The sequence below is a fragment of the Charadrius vociferus genome, unplaced genomic scaffold, assembly GCF_000708025.1.
Source record: "Charadrius vociferus isolate BGI_N301 unplaced genomic scaffold, ASM70802v2 scaffold163, whole genome shotgun sequence".
NCBI lineage: Eukaryota > Metazoa > Chordata > Aves > Charadriiformes > Charadriidae > Charadrius > Charadrius vociferus.
Genome location: NW_009648332.1, coordinates 4,321,728 through 4,345,132, shown reverse-complemented (window position 1 = coordinate 4,345,132; position 23,405 = coordinate 4,321,728). Strand labels below are relative to the sequence as shown.

The window sequence follows — 23,405 nt, the reverse complement described above, 5'->3', positions numbered from 1 at the left end:
CAAAGGTTCGGAATAAGCTGAGCTCCATGGGCTTAGGGGTTTTCGTGTGGCAAGCTGTAGATACTTATATCTACGGGGTAATAATATATCTGAGGACATTCATTTGGTGGAGCTTTGCATGTCTGTAGCAGAGAAGCTTAAAGGAATAGGAAAACCAGCAGAGCAGATATTAAGGAAATATAGTCCTGAAAGGAAGCTGCACATATAGGGGTCGTCTTCTTGTTATCTCTTTGTTTTTTCCCCATATCACAAATAAAGTTCTATATTCTGCTATGGATATGAAAGTTTTTGCGTGTCACTCTATTAATCATTAACTCATCCTAATCCAGCCTTTCAATCCTACCTTTTCCTCACTTCTACTTCTGGAAAGTTAATTTCTATTTCTATAAAAATTAAAATCTCAGTACAGACAAAAATATGCAACTGATTTCTTCAGAAATAATTTCACGAAGCTTTTGACTTACTTCAAAATGTCACCAGGATTTAAAAAATGGTAATTCCATAAATTCAATAAACCATATGTTCAATGCATGAAAAGATAATTAAAGCAAATTCCCCAGAACTAGTAATTAAAGAATTACCATGTAATGCAGATGTTTTTGATGGAAAACCACAAAAACAGGTATTACCCTAACACCGTCCAATCTTTTAATTGAGGATCTAGAAGAAAAGGTGGTTATACTACAGCTGTCATCTATGGCCAAACAGACAGCTGTTGAGTTGAAAGATGATGAGGGGCAGGTTAGTCACAGAAACTAGGTCACTACGTTAATTGGGCCAGTTCAAACTGTGTGGTTTAGATGCACGGAAATATGAAATTTTACATTTATAAATAAAAACACAGGTGACACCTACAGAACAAGGACTGATAGAGCAGTAGAAAGGAACTACCCATCCTGCAGGGATAAAAGTAAAAAATCCAAATGAGTATGTATGAGAGACAAACATCAAGAGAAAAGAAGGGTAATAAAAATCACTTTATAGATACTCAAGTAAGAGGGATATCAAGGAAAAGGCTAGTCCACTATTAATAAAAGGAGTGGAACATGATGGATGATGCCAAAAAGACTAATGAATATCCTTTTTTTTCTTTCACCTCAGTCTCTATTATAAGGTCAATTGCAACCATGTAGCTATCACAATTAATATCGCTGACAAAGGGCCAGACTTGAGCCTCAAATAGGGAAGGTACAATATTCAGAATACTTAGGTAAGGTAGATGTTTTTCAGTGGGCTGAGACTAATGAACTTCATCCAACAGTACTTAAAGAGCTAACTAAGAATCTCAAAGTCATTAGGGTTTACCTTTGAGAACTTAAACAGGATAATGGAGAAACTGGAAGACCAAAAAAGGGCAAGTGTAATGCCTATCTTTAAAAAAGATTTCTTTTTTTTTTTAAAAAAAAAAGCAAGCCTGATAATTGTAGGCCAATTGGCTTATCTTCAATTCATGGAAAAATACTGAAACAAATAGCAAAACTATTTGTACGTGCCTGGAAGGTAATGAGGACATGTATAACATCTACCATGGATTTGTCAAGAGCAATCACATCAAAGCAATCTAATTTTCTTCCCTGATAGGGTAACAGGCCTTGTGGACAGAGGAAAAGCATCATATGTCATGTGTATTTAGGACTATATTTGATCCTCTTCCACATAATAATCTTCTAAGCAAACCATGGAAGCATGATTCGCATGAAAACAGTACAAAATGGGTGCAACACTGATTCAGAAAATCATACTCAGGGAGTGGGTCAGCAACGTTCCTCGCAACATAAAAAGGTATCTCAAAGTGAGAATCTGTACGAGACTTTCCTAGGTCTGGTAGCACTTAGTATTTTGATTAATGACCTAGAAAAGAGCACTACAAACATACTTGCTGTGACAATGTGCTCCTTGGAGGCATTATAAATACGTTGGACAAAAGACCAGAATTCAGAATAACCTTGGCTAATTTAAAGATCTGATTTGGAAGCCATAGTGCTTGTTCAGTAGGGATTATGCAAAATACTGCATTTAGCCAAGAATAATTAACTGCTTGGGATGGAGAACCACTGACTTGGTAGCCATACTATAGAAAATTAGAAGTTGTTGTGGATCACAAGCTGGATAATCAATCAACAATATCATGCTGCTCCAGAAAAGACAAATGTCCTACTGCAATGCATAAATTAGGTATAGCTTGCAAGTCACAGAAGAATCCTTCTAACTCAGCACCGGTAAAGCCGCATCTGCATTATTTCATCCCATCTGAGGCACTGCACCTCCAGAAAACGAGGACCAACCAGTGATAATACAGAAGAAATTTATAGTCTAGAAAATATCACTATAAGTAAGAATGAGGGTTGTTAAAGAAGAAAAAGATGTACGGATATAAGTAAAAGGTTGCTAAAAAAAAAAACAAAAAAAAAAAATAGAAAAAAACCCTAACCACAAAACCCCCAAACTGCTCTTTGTGTTGCTGTTATATAGGGCAAGACATAAATGACTTAAAGAGCAGCCAGGGAGACTGCAGCTAGATTTTAGGAAAAAACTCTGAGGTAGTAAGAAGCAGTAAAGTGCAGAGAAGAAAGATTGCCTGTAGAAGTTCTGGAATTCTCATGGAAAAAGCTGTCAGAAATAACACAGAAATCTGTCCAGAATAAGTCCTGATCCAGCCATGCTGGAAGGGTGATCAAGATTACCTTCCCATTCCTGTGAATCCATGAGCCCCACTGAAACATCCCAGCAATGAGATCCTTGCACGTGCTGTTTGGGGAGCAGTGAACAGGATTAAATACCTAATTTTTCCAAATATAGTATTTGCAAAACTGAATAAAGCTATGGAAATCTAGAACCCATACTTTTAAAAAGATATTGAGAAATTGAAATAGATGCAGAAAGAAGCCACAGAAAAATACTTGAGGGCTGAATAGAATATCTTGAGGTGAGAATCAAGTACTGCAATCTGTTGCATTACCATCAAGTTTATCTCCCTGCCCCCCATTGAAAGAAATGATTTCTTAATCTTGTAGTAAAAAATTAGCTTCCAGAGAAAACCAAATAAGTATATAATCCACGATTAATTCAACTCAAAAATTAGATTTATGTTTTTAACAGTGAGAGTAATCAGACACTGGAACAAATTACCAAAGGAAGCAGTAGATACTCTGTTTCCTGGTGCCTTGAAATCAAGACTAGATGCCTTCCCAAAAGACAGGCTTCAGCCATACATAGGTTAAGAGTTCAACACAAGGCAATACAGGTTTAATTTCACAGTCTGTGATGTCCTAGAGGGTTGCCACAACTGTTCAAAGTCCAGAAATTAAAGCGAGCCCAAACTTCTTTTCCTCTGAACCAGAGGTCCTCTACACCCATAGACTGATATAATTGTTGCAACCTGAAAGTACTGGCATTGTCTTCACTACACGTGGTTTTTTTGTACACTGGGGACTCTTTTTCTGTAGCCCTATGAACTCAGAAATACCTTTTCCCACCCTGACAATGGGAAATAATAAAATAATACTAAAAAAACACCACCCCTGACCCCCCAAAAAACCCCAAAACTTATTTTGCTTAAAACAACAGAAGATGTAAAGTTCTATAACTCTAAGTTGGTAATTTGAAAGTATGTTTCTCCTCTTCAGAACTTTAAAAGTCTACTATTTAATGCATTATTTAGTCTGTAAAAGTTCTGCCTGCTTTAAGAGCAAAAGGATTAATGGTTTCAAATTCAAGTGTGTTGACCTTTATTCAACATTAAAATGCTTATTTGAGCATTCTGCCATGGTACCAGTAAGCCTCTCTCTAATGAAAACTGTAAGGGAAAGAAAGTTTAACTCCCCTATGCCCGCAAATAAAATTATTTTGCATTAGGAGGTTTAGAGTTTTCCGCAGACACAAAAAGTTAACATTGATGCAAAGAGCATCAAAACCACAGAGTATGCATGTTATTACACCGGTTACAGGTTGAATGTTAGAGCAATATTAATGAAGATGATAAAGAATAAAAACGGTTAAGAGCTCGTTTCCAAGTTACTGCCCTGAATGACAGTTACAACATCAAACAATTTTAAGCAAAGTAGAACAAAAGCAAATCATACTAGTTACTTCTGAAATAAATTACAGAAATCTGCTGCCAAATACCAAAAACTTGAAGAAAACCAAAGAAGTAATTCGCATATCAGGATACGTGGCCTGCTAAGACAGCAAATCAAAGCAGGGAATAAGTAGGCAACATTGATTTGGGGTAAAGCTGAATAGTAGAAACAGTAAGTTGTAAGCACTTTGGCTGGCACAGGAGAAAGAGCTGGAGGAGAAGTTAAAGGCAATAAGAAGTCTGGATGCTGCTGCAGACCTTCAGGGCACTTAGGAACCTAGACAAGGAAGTGTCTTTACTTACCATAGAATCACAGAATGGTTAGAGTTTGAAGGGACCTTGAAGATTATCTTGTTCCACCTCCCAATAGACCATGTTACTCAAAGGTCCATCCAACCTGTCCTTAAACACCTCCAGGGATGGGGCAACCACAGCTTCTCTGGTCAACCTGTTCCAGTGTCTCATCACCCCCACAGTAAAGAATTCCTTCCTAATATCTAAACTAAAACTACCTTCTTTCAGTTTAAAGCCATTACCCTTCATCCTATCACCACACTCCCTGATAAAGAGTCCCTTCTCATCTTTCCTGTAGGCCCCTTTTAGATATCAGAAGGCCACTATAAGGTCTCCCTGGACCCTTCTCCTCCTTGGGCTGAACAGCCCCAACTCTTTCAGCCTGTCTTTGTAGAGGTGCTCCAGCCCTCTGATCATCTTCGTGGCTCTCCTCTGGACTCTCTATAGATAGACAAAAGGCTGATAGACACAGGTAGACGGAGACTGAGAAACCCCTAATCATACCAAATTTTTACTACTCTGATATCAATTAAAATAAGAACTATGCAAAAAGTGAGGTACGGGGACATTTTTCTCAAGGCAGATTACCCTTCTTCCTTACTTAGTTGAACAAGCTGCACCATCAAATGCAATCTAGAACATAAGCCATACAGAGATGACACGTACAAGACTGAAGCTAGTGCTCAGCTAAGATTTTGTGGTAAGAGTCCTATCATATTTCGATGAGTCCTTTTCCTGCATAAAAGATTACAGGCCAATATTTTAAGGGTTGAAAAGTTTCTCGAACAATGATAGTTGTTACAACAGTTAGTTGAATACAAAAAGTGCTCAGAACCTAAAGAACTAAAATAATTTCCCCAATAGGAAAAAAGTAATCAATAGCTTACCTGAAGAGAGAGTTTTGAGCCATCACATTTCAAAATGTAATAATCGTTTAGCTAAGAATTAAGAAATGTGTCATACCTGAAGTTAGTCATGACAAAAAAAATTATATATAAGACAAGTAAGGAAGAGCAGAATCAACTCTGTAGGAATATGAAGGCTTAAGAAGATGGGAATAGTAGACAGGAAAGCCAATTTATTGCATGATAGCTGGTCATATGCAAAGTAGCATAAACAAAAAAAAAATTTGTGGCTGTGAAGGGGATCACATCATTATGCATCAGAGTGGATATTTCATAATTCTAATTCAAATTTCCCATACAAGTATTAACAGAACCAAAAAAAAATAATCCTACAGAGCATGATAGTGTTTTACTAAAAATACACACAACTCCAGAAGTGCAAATATAATTCATAATTCCTGACTCTCTTAGAAGTCTAACTTCACTGTCTAATCACTAACCCTGAACTTCAGGCACCGAGCAAATCAGAACAGAGAAGGTAGAGATGCATTTATTTCTGCTTCTTAAACAATTTTAAATAAACTTAAGTTACAGAAAGAGGCATGCAAACAATTTATACTAATACATAAAAAAATACTATGAAAGAGTTAACGTAACAGAAATCAGTCACTATATGGGTTTCACATAGGCGATGTGATACAGCAGTTTATTCAGCCTAAAAACAAGACAAGACATGCTCACAGTGAATAAAAGGAATAAACTTGGGGGGGTGGAGGTGGAAACATGTCTTCTGGAAGGGTTTTTTAATAAAATACTGTTCTTTTATGAGATATTGAAATTTAAAGCAATTGTTTTATTTTTTTTTGTTGTTTTAAAATCAAACAACTAAAAAAGCACAAAAGCTTTATGTAATAAATGCTGTCAGTAAGCTACTGCAAAAATAACGGTGCCTGCCAAGCGCACTGGTGACTCTAAAGAAATATATAGGTAGTTTGGCTTACTCAGCAGTGCTCCCAAAACCTCTACGAATCATTCTGGGTTGCATATGCATTTTTAATAAATAAAAAAGAAAATATAAAAATCAATTCAACACGGGAACAAGGCCCCAATGTTTCTCCACCTCTGAAACACAAGCACGTTGTCTTAGAACTTAGTCCTTTTTCACTAGCGTAGACTGTGCAACAATGAAACAGAACAAGCTTCAACTGAGCTCTCTGAATTTATGTAGGTAAAAATGATAATAGTATATACATCATCGCCTATTGCAAGGAATTAGTTGCCAGAACAACGATTGGGGGATATCTGCAGTGTGCCACCAACAGCACTAGGGACATACAGACTGCTGTCAATCTATACAATAATTTACCTCTGCTGCAAATGTAGCATTCTCAAATACAAACATTATTGCCATATCTCATTGTCCATCTCATTGCAAATTTTATTCCATGCAATTAACAAAATTAGTCTACATTTATCTCCAGAGCCTATGTGTATATGACTTGTGGAATTAAACAGGCAAAGTGGAGTGGTAAAGCATGTTCCTGCTTTTGCTGATTCTGAGCATAAATATTTCCTCCTCTCTTATCAATTGCCCGAATACCAGCATCCTAAAATCAACTTCCTGCTAGTTAGTTAAGATTCTTGCTTGCTTGCCTTTCTTCTCTAAATGCGGCACTCTCATGGGGCTATTGATCAGCAGCTAAAAAAAAAAAGCCTGGATGAAACCCCTTTTTCTTTCCTTTTTTTTGTGTTATTGATATTTTTTTAAAAGGTCCTTTCATCTTCTCCTCTACCAGGAAAGCATTACTTGATGGAAATATAAGAATAATGAATCTAAAGATGTTCAAGACCAAACTACCTAGAAATGGAAAATATCCCCCTAGAATTCAGCCTTCTGCATTTCAGTGAGGCAGCACACACATGCTCCAATTACTTTCTCAGTTACAACATCGGTAACTCAAGGAAATCCTGTTCCAGTCAATAGCTCTTCCACAGATTACATGCCATTGGGAATAAAGGCTGAATTTGACCCACTTCTTTTTGATCATAAAAAACCATGTATGATAACTTGCACATCGAAATATTAAATATATTTTTACAGTTTAAGATTTAGAGCCTCACGCTGCTCCTGAAGTCTCTACTTCGTACTATTATCAGGAGGGGTTAATTTCAGCAGAACTTTCGAAAACCATTTCCCACTTCCCTGGTCATCCCCCTGAACACGAACACAGGAGTACCTATGGCAGCTCAAAACAGGGCAACGTATAGTTAGCCTGCAGCATTATATAACCTGTCTGTTAACAAATGCAAGACACAAAGTAAAGTCGTGTAACCCAATTGAAACAGTTCGTACTGGAGGTTGATTTCCCTTGGGAACTGAAACATCAAGTAAGAAACTGAACCAGTTAAATATAACCTTTTTAAAGGGCAAAAGAATTCAAAGGTAATCAAGGATTTTTTTGCCTCGGAAGGGCATTTATAATTATATTCCACTTTTATTTATAACAACCCTTTTAATGTTGGTACTACAAAAGAACTCCACAGAAAAGCAGCTTTGCTTTACATAACAGGATTCAATCTACACGTGGTTTTTATATGCAAAACATCTTCTACACAAGCTATACACTGACAAAGGTGCATTTCCCTTAAGAAACAAGTTACATATTTTCAAAGTGCTTCTTGCCATGTGCCTTTCACTAGCATTGTGGGGGACTCGAGAAGAAATCCTTAACTTTTGCTTTGGGAAAGTAACGGCAGATGATTACATATACTACAGTGAGCTCAGAATCCAGCATTTAATTTCCTTTGTTATCCCAGTATACACTTAACATTTTGTTTTAATATACTAATTCCTGAGGAGACAGAAACAGGCCAGTTCCTAATCAGATCTTTTCAGCTTCCTTTCAACTGGTTAAGCAGGTATGAATTAAGAAGTGGAAATTATAAGCATGAGCCAAAAATGCATGAATTCAAATTTCAGCACCAGAGTGACCAGGTGGTTTGTGATTAATCATTGAAGATCCGAAGTTGTGTGTTCATTGTGTTAGGACAGTACATGTTGTGTTAGGAAAACCACAGTGGGAATTTCAGGGTGGGATCTACAGGTGCACAAAGCCAATGAGAAGGAAATCTACAACAAGGTGGAAGGATAGATTTGGGTGGGCCAAGTTCTCTCATGAAATGTCTGCTGGATACAGTAGAAAGTCATCATATAGAAACCTGCCTCTGCGTACGCTTCTGTCTTCTACACATCTAGCAGATACTCACATAATATCATACTGTAGTCTGTTGCCCTTGAAAAATAAAAAAAAAAAAAAACAACTAAAGGACAGAATCTTGAAAAAGCCAGAGATGCTCTCAAATTATGCTGTACAGATTAAAAACAAGCAAAATTTTTTGAGGATGATATTAATTATTGATCCATCCCATTGTTCATGTTGCCCAAATAGTTGTAAATGTTACTATACAGAAACATCTGTACAAAATTGCCGTACTAAATTTATTCCATGAAGAAAAAAAAAAAAAAATTAATCTCGGAATTAAATGAGAGACATCCTGTTTGAATAGTATCAAGCGTGCAAAATCCCACTGTGGATTCTAATGTATATACCTGTTCAAACTCTCAGCAGAGAAACTGTGCATACATGCAAGTGCCAGACAGAGGCGACAGGGCCAGCTATTTCCTACCCACAACAGGCAATCTGTTGATACACTAAGAAACTATTATTAGGAGATGCTTTAGTCAAAATGCTGTAGGTTATTAATCACAGCTTTGGGGTTTCTGACAGGATGTTTTGATAAAATAAATCTATTTTAAGTGACTGTAATGAAATACTAACCCGTTTTTGAAGGGCTTTTAAGATGTTTTTAAGAAGTTTCAGATCAAAGACTCAGTTAATGTAACCTCCATGCATTAAATATTTAGTACTTATTCAGTCACTTGAGCACTCAGGCATCTTGACATTGTAAAAGGGGGAGAGGGAAATTGAGTTTAAGTCAGTTTTGCACAGTGGGATTTTTCAGATTTTATGTTAAAATCCCAGGCATGTAATTTTAATACAAAGGAATCAATTCTTTTACAAGAGTATATGCACCACCCATTAACAGAATTCTTTATGCACCTGCATAGATGGGAGAATAAATCCTCTATAGAGTCATTTTAGTAGAAACTGTTGTGCTGTGATTAACATCATGATTGAACATTATTCTGTCTCTGAGCTCTCTGATGGACGAAACCAAACACACACGCTTCTCTTTCCAGAACAGCCAGACAATTGCAAGGAGCACAGAAATGTAACAATGGCAGCTACATTTAAGCAAGGGGTTTTTAGATATTTGGATTATGTGACTATAAGAAATTTCCCCTTGCTAGCATCCCCGAATTCCAAAAGTTGCTCTTTACTGTTTCATTTCTTCCAAGGTACATGCTCAGAGGTCTTCAATCCAGATCAGGATGAGGGAAATAATCTTATTTTGGGACTTATTAAAACAAAGGTCTTAAATTAATAAACTGAAAATTATTAGGAGCTGGATATCCATTCTGGAAATGTAACATTATATATAAATTTTACAAGTTCTCAAGCATCATCTTTCTTGTGAAAGTTCACTGAATATGGTAAGAACTGGCAGATGACTTCAAGCAGAATAAAGACATTCCTAAGTGCATTTCTTGGCTCACTTGCAGAGGATCATAGAAATTAAAATATTAAAAATTGCCTTTGAAACTATTGTCATGAATGGCCATCAACCCATGTTAGTATCTAGTTTCTGAATCAAGGTAAGTATTGCATATTTCAGTCCTGTTTAACACAAACATGGTCACATTCAAGTTATTTGATATGCACAGTTGCTCTAAGGCTCTTGCATTTTACAGTCATTCATTATAAAGAAAAGGAGTAATGTTAGCTCCAATATTACCAATATATGGGAAATCCCCTCCCCCAAACAATTCTGCATAACTTTCATTCATCACAGATATTTTCCCAAAATTTACAGTAGGATTGAAGATGATTGGACTCTAATTTGAAGTTCAAAAAGCTAAAACTGACCTCTGAAGTAATGGTAGCAATACATATTCCCAAATCTGGTAAGCATCATCATTACACGACCCTATTTGTCAAAAGTGTCTCCTGAATGTTAAGCAAACACAAAGGCTGTATGTCATCATGGGCTCACCCGTGACACTGAAAGACAAACAGCTACTGAAAATGTCTACATGTATCTTACTGTAACTGGATGACCTAATCTATTTTTCTCAAAGACTTACGTTGGGTTTTTCTCTGCTTTTACTCCTGTCCATGGCTCTGGAGCTCCTGTCTTCTCTGCCATATTAAATTTTATGAACCCAAGGTGCAGGAAGGTGCATGGTGATTTTAGAGGAAAAAAGCATTTCTTTGTAAATAACCTTAACATTTCTTATGCATGGTTGCTTCTGTATGCACACCACTGTGAGAAACTCCCAAACAGTAAGTTAAACAAATGAATTCTTACCGTGCTGAAGAAGAAACTGCCAGAACTGTTCTATCCAAAGAAATCCATAACAAGCCAATCCTAACCATATAATGCATGCAAAAAACTTCCCACTGATTTACCCAACAGATAGTCAGAATGTATCTACAAGGTACTACTGAAGCAGTTCATGTCTTTCTTTTGTTTTTTGGATGTTGTTAAGATCAGAGATGTGTGATGAAATCATGAAATGAGATAATAAATCAAGATGATAACTGAAGACCTTAGTTCTGTCAAAGTAGAAGTCTAAAGCCTTTCTAGAATCTTAGAAGTGAATGATATTCTCAAAACTAGCAGGAAGCTTAGGGAAAGGCACAGATAATTTAGTAATTTGGTAAATTCTGAAACGACTTTGAGAAAACTTTTTGGATGCAATTTAGGAAAACCTTTGTTGTAATGAAACACAGCACAGGAGAGGTCAGATATCAGATCTCCTTGCACCGCTGCCTCTGTAGCAGACATTATACTTGGAAGAAAGGCAACTTTAATGGAGAGAGACTAATGACGCTGTGACCAATGCTTCAGTGCAGGTGTCATGAGAAATGAAAGAAACAATGGAGATGGTTTTGATAATAGTGAAAAAACCTTTAAAAGCTTTTGACAAATTTTAAAGAAACTGAATACAATACTGTGAAACACTCAGTTTGACTGTGGCACTTTCAGAGAAGGGTTTTCCAAAATTAGTGACAATAAATAGTTCAAATGGTATTGATTGGAAGACAGGAAATGTGAAAATTATCACATAGCATATTTTTCTTATTCATGCCATTCTAGTAGATTCCAGTTTATTATTAGATAGCAGATATAAACTTGTAATGAATATAACCTTCTGAAATCAGGATACATCCACATGTAATGCTTTAAAATGCAAAAGGTGATGATTGGCATGAAACAATTTTCTTCTGTGTTAGAACGAGAGAAAAAAAATACTATGGACATCTGAAAAGAAGAAAATTTGGCGATACGTTATCTATTAACAGGACCGTTTTTTCCCCTCTTTTGGCATTCAGGATGATTCAAATAATATATAATCAGCTTACCAAACTGTGACATGGTGAAAGTGTCTCCTAGAGATATTTAAGTCAGAGTGCCCATGGAATAAAAGCTGTAAAATTTCATATTCATGTTGGCTGCTAACTGGGGTGCAGCTGGATATTCCCAGCATACAGAATACAGCATGAAGCTGCTGTAAGGAATTCTATCCATGATCATTATTGAAATATATCTGCAACCAGTGGTATACTGGTAAGTTAAGCGTGGTCAGAAAAATTTGATGACGTTATCAGTTCCAGAGGTTTACTATCATAACACATTGTTTTCATGCAGTAGACTGTGATCACTGCCTTATAACAATTATGTAGTATTTTTGAATGAAAGAAAATTTTCCAAGTCCCAACACTTTTGTTATTTCTACTAAATTTCTGTGTAATAACAGTTCCCAGAGAAGCCCAGTGTTCTGAATTGTCTGTGCACAGGGCTCCCTAGTCTGTTAAAGACACATCTCTCTGATGTCCGTCTGTAGCGTGTGCTGCTGTCAGAGTACAGGCTATCCTACATCCTAGCACATGGAGCAGATTTCAAATTACATTCAGCAACTTCTCAAACTAATCAAAGAAGGTATCTTTGTGAGCTAGTAGTTTATGGATGTTAATCACCACCAGTCACTGATCTGTGTAAACTTCTTGTTGTCGTTCAGCGTTATTGCAGGTAAAGTTAATTATTTGTGACAGTATGAAAGAAAAGAGAGCTTATCTGCATTTTAAAAAACATATAGACATGAAAAATGGTCAATCCCCTATGTTATTTAGTAAAAGGGATTATGAAGCAACTCCTCTGTGGTCACCAGTTGCAGGAGAGAACTTCCTTCCTTTCAGAGTCAGTTTTCAGATGGAGCATGTCAGGAAATTTGTCCCATTATTTGGAAATACATGAAACTAGGGTGGATATAATTTCCAAAATCCAATTTGTTCACCAGATTAAAAAAAAAAAAAAAAAGAATACAGATGCACTTCTTATTAGGTAAAGAAAAGAATCATGAGATCAGGAAATTATTTTGATATGCAGTCCTCATTCACTTCTACCAAAAGTGTGTTTGGCTGATACTGGAAATTATGGAGATTGTTGGCAGGTATACAGGAACCATCAGTTTACTTTCCTTGGTTTTTACCTGGTGGTTCATACCAACATTGGCAGTACATAACATGAGAAGTCAGAATTTTACAATCCATTCATTTTCCTTTTTTCTGATTTAACTTTCTAATAAGCAGAGAGTGGCTTACTGATTTGGCAACATACATACATAAATTCATTGTCGTTCTGAAGGAAGTCCAGCTCTTTAAGAGAAAAATTTGTATTTACCTGTATTTCTCTGGGAAGATGAAAAATCTGAGGTTTCAGAGACCACAGCTATTCTGCTTCATTATTGTCATAGCAACAAATGATCTTGAAGCACTGTATGCAACATCTATAGCCATTTGTAGTATAGCTCTAGCTACTAACTTGTTTTTGTTAATGGCCAGCATAAACTAGTCTCTGTACTCTTTGGAATTAAATTGATGAACTGCAAAACAAATGGTTATAGTTAATAAAATTATATTTTGCCATCTGTGTCCAGTAATGCGAAAATCTGAATTATAGGAATGAAAAAGAATAAAGTTTTCTGCCAAACAGATCAATGCATCCCATCTATTTGTCCACATTAAATCAGATGTTATCTCTTGCTGTGTATTTCTCTCATTGGTTGCCACGGCTAATGGGAATTTCAGCCAAGATGGACATATAGGAATTCTGTTTGACCATGAGGAATATAATATCTTTTTCTTTGTCTTTCTATGAGTCTGTGTAGTATGAGTCTACAATGTTATTTGGTCTGAGTGCATCCAAGTCTCATTTATGGGAGAACAATTTTGTTCAGCTCTGCAGTGTTATTTGCTGTTACAAAATCTTATCTATTTCTATAAAAGAAATCTAGAGGATATGTGCAGTTTTTTTCCTAAAGCTCTGAAGGATTTCAAAATCAGCTGGAGCTGAAGGCAAATCTGGTGCTGCCACAGTATCTTGTAAGGATGATTACAACAGCAGAGAAGTACACCTTTGAAACACGTATTCTTGTTTCCTGAGTTCGCATTCTGAGCAGTTTGTTCTCTTGAGAGTGAGGATAAATAATGTCTGGATTCTTCATAAAGATAAAGAGGCCACCACAATCAGAAAAAAACCCAAACTTTTATGAGTTCCCTGGGACCCTATAACATCATTAATTCTTATAAGAAGAGATGGTTCTCACCTGGAAGATACCAAAGTACTTTATATTGATAACTTGATTGCTTAGAGCATGCTAAAGGTCTAGACTGTTTCCTTAAGCTTTAGAGAGGAAGAAAGACTACAAGGCAATATCAAGATTATGCATTTCCACTTACTGTAGACAAAGAAGATGCAATGCTTTTGATCACCCTGTTGGGAGTAGTAACACTGTTCTTGTTCTACTCATTACCTTTCAAATTTTGAAATATTCATTGTTTGGAATAACATCTATGTCCAGGTCTGAGACAAATCTTGATGTGCCTCACTGTATTGCCAAAGTATCTCCTATTTTTCCAACACAGTACCATCAACCTCTGGCTTAGTTTTCATTTGTTAATCTATAAAGTGCGGTTAATCAGTCATCTCTGACATTCCCATAAATTTTCCATCAGACATAACACCTTACTGGCCATTTTTCATTCTCAGGTGGAAAATAAGAAAAACAAAGCTGAGGTCTTGAATGACATGTACTGTGCAAAATAGCAGACTCCACGTCTCATTATTTTCTCGAAAAACATGGACCATACCTTGAAAAGCTCAGCAGTCGCAAATAGGGCCTGGTTTCCAAAATATTAAAGTGCTTTTTGATGTGTAACTATCCAAATTTGGGCCTCAATTTTGCGTAAAAGGACTTCTGAAAGAACAGGTTTGTGTTTCCAGTTTATCAAAATTGTGTGTGAAAATGTTGCGTGAGCGCCCCGGGAAGACACTGCGCGTGCGTGCACTGTCCGTGGTGCTGACAGCTGTGACAGCTGTTCGACCACGCGATTCGGTGTTTTCTTTAGTGATAGGCACAAAACTTTCCCTCATTCCATGCCGAACAGTGCAGCTTCCATAAATATGGAGAAGACTAGCTAATATTTTAATTTTAAGCAACTTAGATTAAAAACCATCAAAATAATGAAAACAACTTTAACAACGTGCAGCTGTTACTAATGAACTAAGAAGCTGATTAAAAATATAATGATGGATATTAATGCATTATTATAATCCAGCTTAATGCAGAAAATATAAATGGAAAAGAAATATATGTATTATAAAATCCTGAAGTCTAGAATTTGAGAAAGTAACAGCCCTCTTAAAATTTAACAAATTAAGACTAAGTGCAAAATTGGATGCAATTAATGGGAAATTAAAAATAAATGGGAGAAAACTAATTTCTGAAACTGATTTTTCTTTTGAGCATACTTAGGAAAATTTCTGAAATGCACTGTATCTCTCTCCTTTGTCATCCACCATGTTACACATTTATTAGAACATGAGCTAAGGTAGTTCAGAAAAACATACACTTTCTGTAGAAAGGTATGTCCACAATTCTAGGGAATTCTGAGTGAAAACTTTTCACTGTGGGCCTAGGGCTGGCTTTTTTTTCATTGAAAATGTCACGTAACTGAGACCTTTTCAATCTGTGTTCATTTTCTCAAATTGTTCTCTGCTGCCACAGTATGGTGCTCAGCTGCTGTTTGAAAACATGAAAAAGAGGATCTTTATCAGAGAATGCAGTTTTTTTCACATACCAATATGACTGGTTGCCATGTAAGATCTCTTTAAAAATAGTATTGTAAGGCTTTAAGCTGCATGTTATATTTCCTAAGAAGTGAAAAAAACGTTTTCGATTTACTAACTACCACTTTACGTTAAAAAGGTCCTGTCTCCTCATGTTATTTGTATGTTATTTTGTCTTGAAAACAAAGATAAATATTTCTTTCAGTATTTGTGGATAACAGCAGCACTTCAAGAGGAGCTAGCATTTTCTAGAAATACCCTCTTTCTTTTTTTTCAGTACTATTATGGTCTTCTAAAATAAAATACATTTGAATGTAACTCGATGTCTTAAAATAAGGATGGCAATAGCCTCCCTTACATGTAAGTTTGATGCGCTTCTTCATTGCACTATCGTTTGATTCAAAAATACTTTCCTAACAGTGCAAAAAAATAAGGGCCACTAAACCCATGCTGAAATCAAGAATGGATCATAGGCTACATATAATATCTCCCAGCCACACTTTCTATAAATCTATTAGGTTGTCATGAGCCTTAGTTCTTCTCTTCAAGTATGTATGTTCAAATACTTGGGGTCAACAGTAAGGATGCAGTTAGCCAGCACGGGCCACCTGAACTACACTTCTTTGGTCTACATTATCTTACAGTCGGCATCAAAATCTTTTCTTATTTCTTTATTTTCTCATTCCTATGTGATATGAAGATATTTCCCAGATTCCCTTCTGACATACAAGCTGAAGTCTTTTTAGAGCCAGCTTTCACCTTTCAATGCTTAAGGACAACAGATATAGTCTTACTGAATACGTGCGTGGCAAGGACAAAGAACTCCAGGATTATCACATATCTGTGCAGAAGGCCTCAAGTGCACACCTTACTTGTACACTACAAAAAGGACTGCTGAGCAATGGTGAGATTCACTTTACACACAGACATTCAGCTTATTTACAGAGAACTGCAAAATAGGTTGCAGAATATGTTGCCTGACCTAGCTTCTCCAACTAGGTGTAGACAAGCAATGAAATATCCAAAAATTAGGTGACAGACAAATAGATGCTCCCTTAAATCAAATTTGAGACATCTTTTCATTTGTTCAGTTATTTCAGTATGATCTATTAGGTATATACCATTACAAGAGGGCAGATGAATCTGAAGGGAGGGTGGAGAAAGGTATGCAGAAACCTCAAACCCTGACTGAATGTGATAAAGATTTTTGTTTCTTTATTTTTAAATGTTTTATTTGTTACATTCTGTTCCAAGTGGGAGTAAATAGCTCACAATCTTAACATATATGTCTTAAAGATCTTGTCCAGTAGGAACTTAGTAATACCAGAAACTTATTTGGAACCATAAAACCCACTGTGAATTTGTTCTATTCTAACACTACAAGAAGTGAATGAAGTCAGTGGCCAAATCCATTGGTTACCAATGACTGGCAAGTAAATTCTTTCCATATCTTACAAATAGATCTCTAATTTAACCCTCAGCTTCAGTAGTGTTGGTGTACTGCAAGTAAAGGTGACATGTTAGACAAGCAAGCCCCTGGGAGCCCATTAAAACAAACAATTAAAAAGAACTGAAATATAAGTTAACCAATAGCCAAATGTGTTTACGTTCATATAAGACTGAAAACAACATTATTCCTCTTTATTTTGTAAGAAGTAGTTTTGCTGGAAATACTGCAAACCTGGTCTTAAATTCTAGGATTTTTATTATTATTGTTTTTTCCCTGTAGTGATGTTGTTATAGTGGTAGTACAAGATAACGGCAAAGCATTAGGACACCAGGCCTTGATCTTGCAAAGTGTTGATTGTTCCGACCTTGGAGCTTAAAGGCAATTTTACACATGTTTAACTTGAAGCCATGAACTGTGCCAGTGACTTCAACAGGACCATTTAACATGCTTAAGTTTAAATCTATGCTTAAGTGTTTTGCTGGATCAGAGCTACAATACTCAGTTTACACAAATTATGTGAACAAGATTTTGCCTAAGGTATTTAGAGATTTTTATACATTATATTTACATTATATAGCTAGTATAAAGCTAAATCAATAAATAGTTCTTTCTTTGGTTAAATTAAAAGGCATAAATCCAAATCCTTTGGACTGAGCAGACTTTAAAATTGTTAGAGAACTTTCAATCCCAAGGTCTCAGCCCTACAGGTAATGTGAGCAAGGCTAACCATCTTCTGAGTTTACAATCAAAGAATACAGATTAAAATACAACTCCAGCCCCACAAATGCATTACACAGGCACCGCTCAGGAGATCTAAATAGAAACCAGCTCAAACACAGTCAAAATCCCAGCAGAGTCAATGCAGTGAAGTGCTACGGGGCAAATGTAGCTAATAGCTCCACATAGCACGATTTCCCCTACATGCAAGTACATTCAGCATCACTATCAACATGGTAATTATTGCTTAATGCTGTGCTACAAAAGAGGGAAAACAAATTTCTGTAAATGGAAGTGAAAGAAGGATGAATGTATTCTAGTGTATTCTAGTGTTTTCCCTGGTTTCTAGGGGCCATACATATCTTCAAAATATCTGCATGTCCTTCAGGGCAACTAAGTAAATCTTAAAACCATTAAAGGCTTTACATTGGTGTACATATAGGATCTCAGACTTGCCTTTTTGATGGAATTATATTAATTGGTTTTACTATGTTATTTCCCAAGCATCAACCAAAAAAAAGGAGTTCTAGTGAGCAAGACGCTAAACAGGGAACGTAAAATAGGCGATCCCTGTCCCCAAAAGCATAGGGTGCAGTAACTAAAGGCAGCTGCCCAGATCTGGGCGTTGAAATGACTGTGCGGACAAAACCAGTTTTTTTCCTATTGGGATTTCAGCTATCACACTAAGTTGTGTGGCACCCAACAAACCAGTAGAAAGTGCTGAGCACAGGAATGAGTAAAATCTGCCTCTCACTTGAAATTTGCCATTGTCATGAAACAAGGATTCAGACCCCAAAATGCCTTTCTGCGCTTGGGTATTAGTTCAGGTATGTCAGGACAACTGACTACATCATTAGTTTCCTCTCAATGTTGAAGCCTGGACAACCCAAGTGTTACACCAGCTTCTCTGGAAATGTGGGTGTATGTATTAGAGGACAGAGCAAATAGAAAGCAGAAAAGATATAAGGACAGGGAAGACAGGTCAGTGGTATGGGGATATTGAGTGCACAGAAGAGAACACGACTACCTTGTGCAGTCCTGGCATCTGAAGACCTAACAGCTATTTTGGATTTTCCTTTCACAATGCAAAGACATAAGGGGAATGAAGGGGAAAGAACAAAGCAGAATAAGTAACCATCAAAGCAGAAAAAAAATGCCACAATGCCACCCCTTCTTGTGGTTAGCTTACGAAAGTATAACTAAATGGAAAGAAAATGGAAGGTTAGATTTGAGGCAAAGGGCAAGCCAGATGAAGGACAACTGTGGAGTGAAGGCGAGGTGAAGAACCTGACATGGAAATGGAAGAGCTGTGAAGCAAAAAGCCAACCTGCACAGCCACAGAAAGTCCCGTGAAAACTTCAGAAAGGTCACTGACTTTCCCAAGGTTTCCCCATGTGGCTGTAGGATGAAAGGGTGCAACTGGGGACATATGCATGATAACACTTTGTACAGACAAACACAACCACATAGAATTTATTTACTGACTTTCCTTTCAGGAGGTTTTCTTCTTATAGGGTAGATCATAACAGTTTTTCTGAAAGTGATTTCATAACTCGATTGTTTATGCTCAAAGCTTCTTTTTTGTGAAGTTCCAAGCATTTTTTTCTAAGAGTTTTTTAAATGGATAAGGGTAGTTATAAAATGCAAGCTGCAAAATTGACTTAAGATTGTAATCCTTCTTCCCAATATAAGATTTTTTTACTCATAGTTAGATAAATCACAAGTTATGCAAATCCCTCTAGAAATTATTTTAATATATAAAACAGTGCTCTCTCTGAAATTTAAGAAATAACCAGCTTATACATTTTGTAACCTTGCACAATATTAACTGTAAATGATGATTTTATTGAGTTTGTTTTTTCCAAAACTATATATTGCTGCCAACTTAAACCAAAGTATTTCTTGTTTTTACCAGGAACAGTTGTACATATCCTAAAGACAGATGGCAACTTTCAACAGTAACATAGTTTCGCCTATCTTTCCTTGTCTATGATTCCCACAAGCCAGTTTATCTCCCAGAACTTCCTTTAAATTCTAACAAAGGAATTTTCCTTAAAACTGGTGGTATAGAATAGTTCCCTGTTATTTTTCATGTTATTTCTGTAATTTCCCTGGTAGCATACTGTGCTATTATATACTATAAATCGTATTTTATTTCAGAAAGAACTGTTGGTGGTGTTATTTTTAGGTCCAAATCTACTCCTGCTGATATCCAACCCAGCTAAGAAAATAGCCATAGGAACATTTAAAATTTCACATACGGTTTTAGGATGACAGCCATATTACGAAGGCTATGGGAATGGCAGTACTATAAGAGTAATTAGATACACCTCTGAATAAAGAATATGTTCCTTGAACATACATGTAGGTGCACTTTTACATTCTAGAGAAATGAGAAGTTGGGTTTAGTTTTTTTAAGCATTATTTCTGTGGCCTTTTTCAGACCAAGTAAGTGGTCATAAATTGCATTTAGATGACATTTCAACCTAGTTACAGTCAGATCAATTGGAAAGTACAAAATCTGATATCAACATGATTTTAAAGATATGACACATCACACTGAAGCCTGTACCTTTTTTTTGAAGGCTGAAGAGTATTCTTTTCTTTTACAGAACTGTTATTACGTAACCTAACACTGAACGCTGAAATGGGAAATCTAACCTTAGAAAAATTTATTCTATTTTGTTTGCTTCGTGCTTTAACACAGTCATAACTGAGCAGTTAAAAATGTACCAGTAGGTATCAGTAGAACTGATCAACTATTTTTACAGGGTTACCCAGTAATTTAGACAGTAAATAAGGGATATTTGATCAATGAACCAGCAATGTGACATCTGGTGCGCAGTTTCACAGTCTTGGGGCCTCATTCTGATCTCTCTAATACCAGCATAAATCAGGAGTAACTTATATAAATTAAAAGCATGCACCAAAGTGGCGTGGAGTCAGAATGAAGCACCTTGTGTTCCAATCTGTTTCACTCAGTTTCTCATGTCTGACTTAAGAGATTGGCTCACTTACAGAGCTCTACATTAGACATATTGCCTTCTTGTTTTAAAATATGTATGTTTAATATTTAATTTAACAGAATTCCATATTCCAGTCTCTGTGTACTGTGGAAGTCCCTTTGAGGCTTGTGGTTTGTATGTGCAGTTGCAATTCTCTTTAAGTGTAATTTGGAAGCGCCATTGCCTAATGGGGTGAAAGGAAGTATCTGTCTCCAATTAATCTTGGCTCTGTTTTGAGTGATTAATGAAAATATTGCCAAGCCAGTGGCGATTTGTAAAGTGGCCTGTAGGAGCTGAGCCAGGCTCACCAAAACTCGTTTAATTTATTATGTGTGATAATGGAATACTAGTAGAGGTACAGGTCTCATCAATTGTCCACACACTTCAAGTATGCACAGATAATTTAGACTACCACCTTCAAATGACGACACACTCAAAAATTTTGCCAGCTCTGAAATATTAGTTATAATGCTACACATAACCGTTACTGCACGTGTGACTGTATATCATAAAATAGGTACTGTAAATGTAAATTGAGCTTGTGCTTATGCTTTCAGAGAAATACAAAAAGTATTTTTCACTATATTATGCTGTACAGTATTGTATAATATATGCCAAGACAACAGACACATCAGTAATATGCAAAAAAGTAACTGCACAATTTAAAGAAATGCCCACAGATTTTGAACTTCTGATCTGTTGGGACAAACCATAGAAAGCCTGATGTTACCTAAGGCCAACAATGGCAGAATGAAAATGGCAGTTTAAATGATACCTGGGTGACTATCATAGCTAGCTTGCAGGAGAGACTATTTTCAAGACCATTTGGCACATCCAGACTTTGGGATAGCTCCCTGAAGTAAAGAACATAAACATTAAAAGGTCAGAAATAGAACAGCTAAGTTATCCGTTCACACTGGCAATGGGAATCTTTGCCATTTGGCTCTGAACCACTTTGCCATTCTGCATCCTAATGACAATTACATGTCCCATACTGATATTTCACTTTCAATTTTCATAGAATTAGTGAAAGTATTTAAGGAGTTAATGGAGGCATAGTACTTTCTTTAGAGAAAATATGAAATTAGATTAGAAATTAGATTGCCTTGAAAACATTACATGCAGCAAAATGTGCACTCAGACAGCCTTCAGGAGTAATCATCTAAGCACGGTTTCTTGTGACTTGCATTTTACTGTTCCAAAACAAAGAATAATAAAAAAAAACAAAAACCAAAGATAGGTGGTGAGATCCTGTTGTCTCCAAGAAGCATAGTACAAAACTTTATAATCCAGGAGAACCGAAATAATTTCAAACCATTCCTCATCCTCACAATCACCAACTTCTGCATGGAGCTGTAAAATTCCCCTGGAATGAACCAGGGGTATCGGTGGCTACATGGCAACTCGACAGATATACCGCAGCCTTCCCCAAAATGCTATCCTGCTTCAGCCCCGTGCCCAGTATGAGAACTTCAGAGTTTGTCCTCAGACAGCATCTTTAAGTTACCTTTCACCATGTGCTACCAGGGGTATCGTCCCTTTGCCAGGAATAGAGCTTTTAAGGGCCTCTTTATGCGAATCTGATTCCTCTTATCTTACATAAGGAGCCAGAGCGGGGACGGAGCTCGCTTTCATAGCTCTAAATCTATCCTATATGGCACGCAATTCTCTAAAGTACAGCCAGCTTCTGCTTTGATGAAGCACTGTGCAGTGAAGACTGAAGGATCCTGTTTTTCACCATTTAAAGATGTATGATAGCAACAAAGCTCTATGTTAAAATATTTAACTTGCAGAGAACTTATGGAAATTGTCTATTCAAGCTCAGCAAAGACATTAAATTACCAAGCTGTTCTAGGACAGTTGTGTGTGGAGAAAAGCCAGAAATGCTCTGAGATTGTAATGTTACTTACAAAGATTACAGCATGAGCCTGATTCAGAAGCTTTTTATACAGATCAGCATGGTGAGCTGCAAAATGTTACCATATCAATTTCTGCAAAACATACTGTGTGTGTACATATAGATATAAAATCAGGACTTATACACAGCACATTTCCTGCCACATTTTGAATGGCATCTGTTTGTTTAGTTTGCTGAAATATGAAAAATAATATTTAGCAACTACTGGTAACACAATGTTAACGAGATTTAAGAGTATAGCTCTGTCTGTCAAAATGCAGATAAAAGACAAATCCTTCTATCTCAGTGTTTTAATCAGTCAGATCAGGGTTTTGATGAATATGCAAATGTGACTGTTTACACACTATTTTCAGAGTGAAAGGAAACAAATTCAGTTTCATTACAGAATTAATGACAGCTCTGTCCTCTAAGATTAACAATTAAAACCCTACACACATTAAAATGATAGTGCTCCTTCCTCCTACCCTCTGAAGATTTTACTTTTCCATTTTTTTAATACCCCTTTCCCTTATAATAGTTTGTACCTCTAATTAGAATGATTAATAATTAATATCAGCTGGGGTAGCAGTCATGTTTAAAACAAGAACTGTACTTAACTCACCAAAGGGTTAAAAAAATGCTTTATTTTGTTAATTCTGTTTTTACTCTTCTCCATAAGTTAATTTTTTCCTCCAAGTTTTATGTCACCATAGGGATCTCAACGGCCTGCTCTAATGCTGGAAGCCTTTTATTTATCCCTGCGCAGGCTATACATACAATTTCATTCTGATTTTCACAATATATG

At 36.4% G+C, this 23,405-nt stretch overlaps 1 protein-coding gene across 1 annotated transcript in view; it reads right to left on the bottom strand.

Moving 5' to 3' along the window:
• The window catches only part of AGBL4 (ATP/GTP binding protein-like 4), a 972,041-nt gene that overhangs the window by 555,193 nt on the left and 393,443 nt on the right, over positions 1-23,405 (bottom strand). The window lies entirely within an intron of this gene.